This window comes from Salmo salar, chromosome 09 (assembly GCF_965601325.2).
Source record: "Salmo salar chromosome 09, fSalSal1, whole genome shotgun sequence".
NCBI classification, from domain to species: Eukaryota; Metazoa; Chordata; class Actinopteri; order Salmoniformes; family Salmonidae; genus Salmo; species Salmo salar.
The window spans coordinates 42619004-42632500 of NC_138299.1; the positions used below are offsets into that span (position 1 = coordinate 42619004).

General features: G+C 43.5%; 1 protein-coding gene across 2 annotated transcripts in view; it reads left to right on the forward strand.

Annotated features, from left to right (window-relative positions):
• Positions 1–13497, forward strand: part of LOC106611366 (forkhead box protein N3) — a 222359-nt gene that overhangs the window by 113028 nt on the left and 95834 nt on the right. The gene's annotated exons all lie outside the window — the stretch shown is intronic.

The window sequence follows — 13497 nt, forward strand, 5'->3', positions numbered from 1 at the left end:
GCTCTCTATTTCTCTCACTCAAATGGTAAACATTGATTTAAATCTTGATTAATGTTAATTTTTTCTCTTGTTTTCCTGGTCACCATGGCAACATGCAGATTGAAGGGATTAATAGCACTAAGTGGCAGAGTGCTGAGTGACAGGCCGTACAGATCCAGACAGATAAGATTATCAAAACCAAAATAAATATTTAATCTGTATTGAAATGAGAACATCTGATTTACAAATAGAGGAGTCGGTCTATATTGGTGACAGCAGTATTCAGACTTTACCTTGACACTTTCTTTATTGCAGTGTGTGTATATGCATCTCTCTCTCTCTCTCTGTGTGTGTGTGTGTGTGTGTGTGTGTGTGTGTGTGTGTGTGTGTGTGTGTGTGTGTGTGTGTGTGTGTGTGTGTGTGTGTGTGTGTGTGTGTGTGTGTGTGTGTGTGTGTGTGTGTGTGTTGAGATAAATGTGTGTCATTCTTGATAATGGGTTGTTCGTAGTCTTGTAATAATATGTGGCCTGTTTGTCAGTATGTGAGATTCTGCTGTGTGTGTGAGTATCCTGTTTACTTATCTACACAGAGGAACATGATCGTCATTGAAAGGAGACACAGGGAAAGAGCATCCCTCTCTCTGCAATCACTTTCCTCCCTCCCTTCCTCCCTCCGTCCCTGGACAGTTTTATCTCAATCTATTCATTCAAAGACTCAATCATTGTTTTGTTGTCTCTACCGTCTTGCCCTTTGCTGTTGTCTGTGCCCAATAATTTTTGTACCATGTTTTGTGCTGCTACCATGTTGTGTTGCTACCGTGTTGTTGTCATGTTGTGTTGCAATCATGCTGTGTTGTCATGTGTTGCTGCCATGCTATGTTGTTGTCTTAGGTCTCTCTTTATGTAGTGTTGTGTTGTCTCTCTTGTCGTGACGTGTGCTTTGTCCTATATATATTCATTTTTTTATCCCAGCCCCCCGTCCCCGCAGGAGGCCTTTTGCCTTTTGGTAGGCTGTCATTGTAAATAAGAATTTGTTTTTAACTGACTTGACTAGTTAAATTAAGGTTAAATAAAAAATTACAAAATTAAAAATCCCTCCCTTCCTCCCACTCTCTCTCTGTCTCTCTGTCTCCCTCTCCCCACCTTCTTCCACCATCCCCTGCTTTCCCCATCTCTCTCTGTTTATCTCTATGCCTCTACTCTCTCTCTTTTCCTCTACTCTCTCTCTCTCTCTCATAGTGGGCGTATTATCAGAGAGGTCATTGGGGTTATTCTGATGTTACTAATCCAGCAGCAGGTCAGGGTAGGCAGGTTGACCCTGTGTTCGCTCTGCCCCCAGTCCCCACCATGGACCCTCTGCCCCCAGTCCCCACCATGGACCCTCTGCCTGCCACTATACCAGCCCTGCCCTTTCTCTGCCCCCAGTCCCCACCATGGTCCCTCTGCCTGCCACTATCCCAGCCCTGTCCTTTCTCTGCCCCCAGTCCCCACCATGAATCCTCTGCCCCCAGTCCCCACCATGGACCCTCTGCCTGCCACTATCCCAGCCCTGTCATTTCTCTGCCCCCAGTCCCCACCATGGACCCTCTGCCTGCCACTATCCCAGCCCTGTCATTTCTCTGCCCCCAGTCCCCACCATGGACCCTCTGCCTGCCACTATCCCAGCCCTGTCCTTTCTCTGCCCCCAGTTCCCACCATGAATCCTCTGCCCCCAGTCCCCACCATGGACCCTCTGCCTGCCACTATCCCAGCCCTGCCCTTTCTCTGCCCCCAGTCCCCACCATGGACCCTCTGCTTGCCACTATCCCAGCCCTGCCCTTTCTCTGCCCCCAGCCCCCACCATGGTCCCTCTGCTCCCAGCCCCCTGTCCCTCTGCTTCCAGCCTCCTGTCCCTCTGCTTCCAGCCTCCTGTCCCTCTACTTCCAGGCCCCTGTCCTCCAGACTTGCACTCTACCCCATCCCCGTCCACATGCCTCCAGCTCCTACCCCTAACCTCTACCCCTAGTCCCTACCCCTAATCCCTACCCCTACCCCTAGTCCCTACCCCTAACCTCTACCCCTAGTCCCTACCCCTAATCCCTACCCCTAACCCCTAGTCCCTACCCCTAACCTCTACCCCTAGTCCCTACCCCTAATCCCTACCCCTAACCCCTAGTCCCTACCCCTAACCTCTACCCCTAGCCCTCCCCTAGCCCACCCCTAACCCTCCCCTACCCCTAGTCCCTACCCCCCTCTCCCCTAGTCCCCCCCGTCCCACTCCTAATCCCTACCCCTAACCCCTAGTCCCTACCCCTAACCCCTACCCCTAGGCCCTACCCCTAGTCCCTACCCCTAACCCCTACCCCAGCGCCCTACCGCTAACCTCTACCCCTAGTCCCTACCCCTAGTCCCTACCCCTAGTCCCTACCCCTAATCCCTACCCCTAACCCCTAGTCCCTACCCCTAACCTCTACCCCTAGTCCCTACCCCTAGTCCCTACCCCTAACCCCTACCCCTAGTCCCTACCCCTAACACGGAACCCAAACCAGCTGTACGCGTGCGCCATCGTGCGCCATCATGCATACATTTATTTTGTCCCCCCCACCAAACGCAATCACGACACGCAGGTTAAAATATTTAAAAAAACTCTGAACCAATTACATTAATTTGGAGACAGGTCGACATTTATGGCAATTTAGCTAGCTAGCTTCCACTTGCTAGCTAATTTGACCTATTTTGCTAGCTTGCTGTTGCTAGCTAATTTGTCCTGGGATATAAACATTGAGTTGTTATTTTATCTGAAATGCACAAGGTCCTCTACTCCAACAATTAATCCACACATAAAAATGGTCAACCAAATTGTTTCTAGTCATCTCTCCTCCTTCCATGCTTTTTCTTCACTTGACTTTATACTGAGATTGGCAACTTTCATAAATTAGGTGCATTACCACCACTGACCTCGTTTGTCTTTCAGTCACCCACGTGGGTATAACCAATGAGGAGATGGCACATGGGTACCTACTTCTATATACCAGTGAGGAGATGGGAGAGGCAGAATTCGCAGCGCGATCTGCGTCACAAATAGAACTGACTTCTATTTTAGCTGTTGGCAACGCAGACGCTCGTTGGCGCGATTGAGCAGTGTGGGTGCAATAATTGAATAATATAGATTTCTAAATATATTTTGCAACGCTCGCGCACGCGACGTGAGCGGTGTAGTCAGGCTGTGATCTTTACCCCTAATCACTAGTCCCTACCCCTAATCCCTACATTTAGTCCCTACTCCTAACCCCTAATCTTTACCCCTAATCACTAGTCCCTACCCCTAATCCCTACCCCTAGTCCCTGCCCATAATCCCTACGGTTTACCCCTAATCCCTACCCCTAGTCCCTACCCCTACTCCCTACCCCTAGTCCCTACCCCTAAACCCTACCCCTAGTCCCTACCCCTAGTCCCTACCCTGTCCCTACCCCAAGTCCCTAATCCCTACCCCTAATACCTACCACTAGTCCCTACCCCTAACACCTACCCCTAATCCCTACCCATAGACCCTACCCCTAGTCCCTACCCTTTAATAGGCGCTTACACTTACCCCTTGTCCTTACCCCTAACCTCTACCCCTAGAGACTACCCCTAGTCCCTACCCCTAGTCCCTACCCCTAACACCTACCCCTAGGCCCTACCCCAAGTCCCTACCCCCTGCCCCCTACCCCCAGCGCCCTACCCCTAGCTCCCTACCCCTAGCTCCCTACCCTAAGTCCTCAGTTCATGGTCTCTCTCAGTCCCGCGAAGTGTAAAATGTAATCAACAAAGCTACATTTTCTGCATATCAGACAAAAAGTATGAAGCTAGTTTGAATATATATATATATATATATATATTATATATATATATATATATATATATATATATATATATATATATTGATTTTAGCATTGGCAAAATGGCTTAGTCTTGTAATGAGGAGCCAATAAAACTTAGCTAGATGAATACATTTTGGGGAATTCTGAAATGTATTGGAATAAATGACCAAACTATAAAACTAGCTAGCTAGTAATGGGTAACTGTAGCTAGCTAAGTACCTGACAGCTAGCTATGTTAGCTTACTAGGTACATTAATACTGTAGCTAGCTAAGTACCTGACAGATAGCTATGTTAGCTTACTAGGTACATTAATAGCTTCAGGTTGGTTGTTTTTAAGCTCAAATTCATTTTTTTTTTTTTTTTAAATTCAGGTCACTACCGATAACTACAATACAACTACTGACAGCTATTCAGGTCACTACTGATAACTACAATACATCTACTGACAGCTATTCAGGTCACTACTGATAACTACAATACAACTACTGACAGCTATTCAGGTCACTACTGATAACTACAATACAACTACTGACAGCTATTCAGGTCACTACTGATAACTACAATACAACTACTGACAGCTATTCAGGTCACTACTGATAACTACAATACATCTACTGACAGCTATTCAGGTCACTACTGATAACTACAATACATCTACTGACAGCTATTCAGGTCACTACTGATAACTACAACACAACTACTGACAGCTATTCAGGTCACTACTGATAACTACAATACATCTACTGACAGCTATTCAGGTCACTACTGATAACTACAATACAACTACTGACAGCTATTCAGGTCACTACTGATAACTACAACACAACTACTGACAGCTATTCAGGTCACTACTGATAACTACAATACATCTACTGACAGCTATTCAGGTCACTACTGATAACTACAATACATCTACTGACAGCTATTCAGGTCACTACTGATAACTACAATACATCTACTGACAGCTATTCAGGTCACTACTGATAACTACAACACATCTACTGACAGCTATTCAGGTCACTACTGATAACTACAACACAACTACTGACAGCTATTCAGGTCACTACTGATAACTACAATACAACTACTGACAGCTATTCAGGTCACTACTGATAACTACAACACAACTACTGACAGCTATTCAGGTCACTACTGATAACTACAATACAACTACTGACAGCTATTCAGGTCACTACTGATAACTACAATACATCTACTGACAGCTATTCAGGTCACTACTGATAACTACAATACATCTACTGACAGCTATTCAGGTCACTACTGATAACTACAACACAACTACTGACAGCTATTCAGGTCACTACTGATAACTACAATACATCTACTGACAGCTATTCAGGTCACTACTGATAACTACAATACAACTACTGACAGCTATTCAGGTCACTACTGATAACTACAACACAACTACTGACAGCTATTCAGGTCACTACTGATAACTACAATACATCTACTGACAGCTATTCAGGTCACTACTGATAACTACAATACATCTACTGACAGCTATTCAGGTCACTACTGATAACTACAATACATCTACTGACAGCTATTCAGGTCACTACTGATAACTACAACACATCTACTGACAGCTATTCAGGTCACTACTGATAACTACAACACAACTACTGACAGCTATTCAGGTCACTACTGATAACTACAACACAACTACTGACAGCTATTCAGGTCACTACTGATAACTACAATACAACTACTGACAGCTATTCAGGTCACTACTGATAACTACAACACAACTACTGACAGCTATTCAGGTCACTACTGATAACTACAATACAACTACTGACAGCTATTCAGGTCACTACTGATAACTACAATACAACTACTGACAGCTATTCAGGTCACTACTGATAACTACAATACAACTAATGACAGGTATTCAGGTCACTAACATTAACTACAATACGTCATTGTCATCACAACAACAATGCCCTGCAATCAGTCAGCCTTCTCATAGTGCACACACACACACGCCCCACACACACACACACACACACACACACACACACCACACACACACACACACACACACACACACACAGTTCAGACATCCCTGTCTGTTCTCTGTGTGTTGTGACTCAGAGGCCAGTGGAGTTCATGGTACACTAGAAAAGCCCTTCACTCCAGTGGTTTGTAGACCTCGTTTTATAGAGGGAGGGAGGGAGGGAGGGAGGGAGGGAGGGAGGGAGGGAGGGAGGGAACGAGGGAGGGAGGGAAAGACGGAGAAGGAGGGAGAGAGAGACGGAGAGAGAGGGAAAGACGGAGAAGGAGAGAAAAAGAGAGAGGGAAAGACGGAGAGAGAGAGAGATAGGGAGGGAAAGACAGAGGGAGAGAGGGATAGATGGAGAGAGGGAGAGAGAGAGAGGGAAAGACGGAGAGGGAGAGAGGGAAAGACGGAGAGGGAGAGAGAGAGAGACAGAGGGAGAGAGGGAGAGAGAGGGAAAGACGGAGAGAGAGAGGGAAAGACAGAGAGGGAGAGAGAGTGAGAGGCAGATTGAGAGAGGTTGAGAGACAGAGAGGGAGAGAGAGAGAGAGAGAGAGGCAGATTGAGAGAGATTGAGAGACAGCGAGGGAGAGAGAGAGAGAGAGGTTGAGAGACAGCGAGGGAGAGAGAGAGGGAAGGAGAGCGGGGAATACCCACAGTAAGCACCATTATTTGTGTTCTCTTGATCATGGTATGAATGCGCTGTCAGAAAGCGAGAGAGATGGAGGTGGAAGGGAGCCAAGTAATTGCATTTATCCAACCAGGGAGGGAGGAGAAGAGTTGAATTAGAGATGGGGTGATGTGTTTACATATTGCTAGTGAGAGGGGAGATCTCAGTGATATTTCCACTGTTGATCCTGGCAGCGTGGGCCCAAAGGGAACACCTCAAAGTGTTGTCTGGGCATGCGGGAGTGAGTCACAATGCTTTACACTGTCTTCATTCTGAGTTGATTTATTTTTCAACTGTAAAGACAGTTGAATTGACCACACAGTAAAGTTTTTCAGTGGCTGCATCTGTGTGACAAATGTAGAATGTTTTCTTTTTGAGAATAACTGTGTGTGTGTGTGTGTGTGTGTGTGGGTGTGTGTGTGTGTGTGTGTGTGTGTGTGTGTGTGTGTGTGTGTGTGTGTGTGTGTGGGTGTGTGTGTGTGTGTGTGTGTGGTGTGTGGTGTGTGTGTGTGCTTGTAGTCAGAGACACATGTCATATACACCCATAACCTCCTGTTTCGAGGCAGAGGGGGTGTCTTGGAGCATGACTTGTCTAGATTGCCCTTGTCCTCTATTGTAGATCCTCTATGATCTAGGGCTGGGCGGTATACCTTATTCTACTAAATACAAGTATTGATGCACGGACCGGTTTGGGTTTTAACTTGTCCTTTAACGGTATTTGAATGTTTGGTTTGTTAAATGAGATACGCTGTATGTAATGTTCATTTTTATAGTTTACTACTTGAGTCATCTCTCTCCACTCTCTCTCTCTCCATGCCACTTTCCACATAGACCTAGTCCCGCCCCCTGTCACTCAAGGAGTGCATACAGTATGTGACCGACCGGCTCGATTAGGTCTTATGTTGCATAATTAGAAAATGTGTTTCTTTACATTGGATAAAAGTAGAGACTCTGAGCTAGCAAATAGTGTGTCATACACTACAGTTGAGGAACAATGAGAAAGTAATTTGGCTTTGAAAATTGATAAACTTGTAACCTCACTTTTGAGAAAATGGCCCTTGAATGTTTTGGTAAACCTACTGGAGACCTCTTCTTTGTCTATACCCATTCAGCATCGTTCACACCCTCTAAAGCCCCACCCATCTCTTTAAGGATTCACATCTGAGGCCATGTACTAAACAACCAAAGAGTTTAAGACTAAAGGCTGGTTTATACTACGGTGTGTAAATTCAATCAGGAGTGCCAGAGTAGGCTCTGGGCTTTTATAAACTCAGATTGTCTGTTCGTAAATTCAGAGCGTTTCACTCTTGGAGCGTACACTGGATGCTCTGGCCGAAGAGTAGGGTTGATCTGAGCATTCTGACTTAACAACAGCAGTCAAGCACCCAAGCTAACTTGCTAGCTAGCTAACACTATGCTTTAACTTCAAATGAAAACGACTTTCTGACAAAATTAGAAACGTGTAATATCAAAAAATGTGGCTAGCTAGACTATCTTACCCATATACATGGACGGACGCTTCTCCCTCTCTATCAGGGATGCCATGGTTGCCCTTATTTTAATTGTATTTTTGTTCACCTTTATGTAACCAGGTAGGCCAGTTGAGAACAAGTTCTCATTTACAACTGCGACCTGGCCAAGATAAAGAAAAGCAGTGCGACACAAACAACAACATGCAGTCAATAACACAATAGAAAAGAAAAATAGAAAAATCTATGTACAGTGTGTGCAAATGTAGAAGAGTAGGGAGGTAGGCAATAAATAGGCCCTAGAGGCGAAAAATAATTACAATTTAGCATTAATACTGGAGTGATAGATATGCAGATGATGATGTGCAAGTAGTGATACTGGGGTGCAAAAGAGCAAGAAGATAAATAACAATATGGGGAAGAGGTAGTCGGGTGTGCTATTTACAGATTGGCTGTGTACAGGTACTGTGATCGGTAAGCTGCTTTGACAGCTGATGCTTATAGTTAGTGAGGGAGATATAAGACTCCAGCTTCAGAGATTTTTGCAATACGTTCCAGTTATTGGCAGCAGAGAACTGGAAGGAAAGGCGGCCAAAGAAAGTGTTGGCTTTGGGGATGACTAGTGCAATATACCTGCTGGAGTGCATGCTACAGGTGGGTATTGCTACGGTGACCAGTGAGCTGAGATAAGGTGGGGCATTACCTAGCAGAGACTTATAGATGACCTGGAGCCAGTGGGTTTGGCGGCGGATATGTAGTGAGGGCCAGCCAATGAGAGCATACAGGTCGCAGTGGTAGGTAGTATATGGGGCTTTGGCCACTCAGGAACATTCGCTGTCTTCTTGGTAAGCAACTCTAGTGTATATTTGGCCTTGTGTTTTTGGTTATTGTCCTGCTGAAAGGTGAATTAATCTCCCAGTGTCTGGTGGAAAGCAGACTGAACCAAGTTTTCATCTAGGATTTTGCCTGTGCTTAGCTCTATTACGTTTCTTTTTTTTCCTGAAAAACTCCCCAGTCCTTAACGATTACAAACATACCCATAACATGATGCAGCCACCACTATGCTTGAAAATATGGAGAGTGGAACTCTGTAATGTGTTGTATTGGTTTTGCCACAAATATAACACTTTGTATTCAGGACAAAAAGTTGATTGCTTTGCCACATTTTTTGCATGATTTGGAATATTTTTATTCTGTACAGGCTTCCTCATTTTCACTCTGTCATTTAGGTTAGTATTGTGGAGTAACTACTATGATTTTGATCCATCCTCAGTTTTCGCCTATCACAGCCATTAAACTCTAACTGTTTTAAAGTCACCATTGGCCTCATGGTGAAATCTCTGAGTGGTTTCCTTCCTCTCCGGTAACTCAGTTAGGTAGGACGTCTGTATCTTTGTAGTGACTCGGTGTGTTGATACACCATCCAAAGTGTTATTAATAACTTCGCCATGCTCAAAGGGATATTCAATGTGTGCTTTTTTTTTCTCTCCCATCTACCAATAGGCATTGTGAGGCATTGGAAAATCTTAGAGGATGAATCTGTGTATGAAATCCACTGCTCGTGTGAGGAACAAAGATGAGGTAGTCATTCAAATATCATGTTAAACACTATTACTGCACAAAGAGTGAGTCCATGCAACTTATTATGCGACTTATTAAGCAAATCTTTACCCCTGAACTTATTTAGGGTGAATACTTATTGACTCAAGACATTTTAGCCTTTTCAACATAATTCCACTTAGACATTATGAGCTATTGTGTGTAGGCCAGTGACCAAACATCTCAATTTAAAAAAATCTTTTATTCAGGCAGTTCAAAGAAAATGTGGAAAAAGTTGAGGAGTGTGAATACTTTCTGAAGGCTCTGTATGTCTATATGTTCGACATGTGTCTATATGTTTGATATGTGTCTATATGTTTGATATGTGTCTATATGTTTGATATGTGTCTATATATTTGATATGTGTCTATATATTTGATATGTGTCTATATATTTGATGTGTGTCTATATAGAGAGAGGAGAAAGAGAGGGAGAAAGAGAGACACGGGAAACTGTTGAGCGTGAACAACCCAGCAGCGTTGCAGTTCTTGACACAAACCGGTGCGCCTGGCACCTACTACCATACCCGGTTCAAAGGCACTTAAATATTTTGTCTTGCCCATTCACCCTCTGAATGGTACACATACACAATCCATGTCGCAATTGTCTCAAGGCATAAAAATCCTTCTTTAACCTGTCTCCTCCCCTTCATCTACACTGATTGAAGTGAATTTAACAAGTTACAATAAGGGATCATAGCTTTCACCTGGATTCACCTGGTCAGTCTATTTATGTCATGGAAAGAGCCGGTGTTCTTAATTTTTTGTCCACTCAGTGAATCCAGCTGTGGCCAGGGAATGAACATCATATCAAACACAATCCTAGTGTTTACCTAGCTAGTGGTGGTACAAATCCTTTACCTTTCAAATGGAAGATACACTGGCTAGGAGCAGTGAAATGTCTTATTCTACAGAGTCAGCTAGAGTACGGCACCTCTCTGTAGCCCTGGAGACTAGAGAGCAGAGGAAGTATTAGCAGTTAGCCACCTAGCGCTGCCTGTTAGCCTCTCTAACACATCAATAGGGTAGATCTCTGTGTTCAGCACCTGATATCACAACAGTTCCTCTGTGCAGACTGGACACTCCAGTTGACAGGGGCGAGGCGCTCACACTCTCACACTCACCTTGTTTTCTATCACAATCTATCTTTTTTTCAATTTCTCTCTCTCGCACGCACGCAGGCATACAAGCACACACACACTCGCACACACATACACGCTCAAACACACACACACACACACTCAAACACACACACACAGACACAGACACACACAGGGCTGTGTCACTGTGGTCCCGGCGGCCGTCAGATATCACAGAACCTAAGATCATGCCTATTGATCCAACTAGAACACAGAGCCCTTTCTGACAGGACACCATACCACGCACCACTGTTATAATGAATCTCCCTGTAGCAAACTGCTGACAATATCGTATAGGGACCGTAAAACACATACTTCAGCAACGTCAGCAAGACAAAAGGAGCTGATCGTGGACTAGAGGAAACAGAGGGCCGAGCACGTCCCCATCCGCATCTACAAGGTTGTTGTGGAATAGGTTGAGAGCTTCAATTTCCTCTCTGTCCACATCACTAAGGAACTGTCGTGGTCCACATACATCAGCACAGTCGTGAAGAAGGCACGACAACGCCTCTTATCCCTCAGGAAGCTAAAAAGATTTGGCATGGGCTCTCAGCTCCTCAAAAAGTTCTACAGTTGCACCATTGAGAGCATTTTGACTGGCTACGTCACTGCTTGTTTTTTAAAACTCTATACAGTTTAGAGCGAGAGTTGAAGTCGGAAGTTTACATACACTTAGGTTGGAGTCATTAAAACTCGTTTTTCAACCACTCCACACAGATCTTGTTACCAAACTATAGTTTTGGCAAGTACCAAATACTAATTGAGTGTATGTTAACTTCTGACCCACTGGGAATGTGATGAAAGAAATGAAAGCTGAAATCAATCATTCTCTCTACTATTATTCTGACATTTCACATTCTTAAAATAAAATGGTGATCTAACTGACCTAAAACAGGGAATTTTTACTGTGATTAAATGTCAGGAATTGTGAAAAACTGAGTTTAAATGTATTTGGCTAAGGTGTATGTAAACTTCAGACTTCAACTGTATATAGTAGGACCCTCCCGCAATGTTCGAACAAGCCCCCCATGGGGCAGAGAGATTTTTTCTTTGGCTAATCTCATTATCTTTTACAAGTTTTGTCTTTAGGTTGAGAGAAAATGTTGCTGTTTTAGAGCTCAGGGATTCTTGAAAAAACGGGACAATCTCAACAAGTGTTTAAAGGCCTTGATCGTTTAATTCTAACATTAGATTATTCAAATATGTAATACAAATCTCCAAACTTCTTTTTGTGCTGTTTTATAGCACTATATAATGCTCCAGGGCTAATTTTGTTAGCATTTTGGCATGTTTTTATAGATTTTGAACATAAAAACAACATTTGAAAAAACAAACATTATCCTTTAGCTCTATCACAGTAAATACTTCAGTTGGATAAGCATATGTTGCAGAACAGTGATTACAATATTTTTTTCAGAATCAGATTGAACATTCTACGTGAATGCCAAGTGTCAAGTCTGGAGGAAACCAGGCAACGCTCATCACCTGGCCAATAACATCCCTACGGTGAAGCATGGTGGTGGCAGCATCATGCTGTGGGCATGTTTTTCAGCGGCAGGGACTGGGAGACTAGTCAGGATCGAGGGAAAGATGAACAGAGAAAAGTACAGAGAGATCCTTGATGAAAACCTGTTCCAGAGTGCTCAGGACCTCAGACTGGGATGAAGGTTCACCTTCGGGACAAGTGTCTGAATGTCCTTGGGTGGCCAAGCCAGAGCCTGGACTTGAACACTATCGAACATCTCTGGAGAGACCTGAAAATAGCTGTGCAGCGACACTCCCCATCCAACCTGACAGAGCTTGAGAGGATCTGCAGAGAAGAATGGGATAAACTCCCCAAATACAGGTGTGCCAAGCTTATAGCGTCATACCCAAGAAGACTCAAGGTTGTAATCGCTGACAAAGATGCTTCAACAAAGTACTGAGTAAAGGGTCTGAATACTTATGTAAATAAGGTATTTATGTTTTTTATTTGTAATAAATTTGCTAAACATTTCTAAAAACCTGTTTTCACTTTGTCATTATGGGTTATTATGTGTAGATTGATGAAGATTTCTTTTCATTTAATTGATTTTAGAATAAGGCTGTAACGTAACAAAATGTGAAAAAAGTGAAGGGGTCTGAATACTTTCCGAATGCAATGTACATGACATATTAACTCAGAGCTTTAAAATCCAAAGCAATTCTTACCTTTGTCAGTCACATTGCATGTTGCAGTGGCAAGCTAAAGAAGCTAGCTAGTTAACTAGCTGTGTTGGTTAGCTCGGTGAAAACTCTTGCTTGCAGGCAGTTGAAGAAAATATCTTCTTCCTCTGTCACCCACCTGATCAAAAACATATTTTAAATCAATGTTATGGTTATATAATTTCAAAAAATGCTATTATCCATTAGGAAGATGTTTGGCACTGAGAGCTGATCTTCATCTGACCAACATTCAAAATTGCAAGGGCTGCTCTGTCAGTTGGAGGTGGGCTGGGGAATGGGCTCAGGAAAATTTCAAATTGTGATTGACAGCTCAAGAAAAATATGTTCTAGGTTCGTATGTCTCTTTTTGAGATAAACATAGCTAATCTTATTTGTTTCACAAGTAGCAGGCATCCTTAGTAGCAGCCTCATTTTGCATGCAAACCCCACTTTGGGACTCATAATTACAATTCAGCATGATACATGTGGTGCAAAAATATATGTAATTAACATATATTTTGAAATATGTTTACATACATATTCTATGGTGTGCTCAAGTTATATATTTCATAAATATGTAAATATATTTTTATTT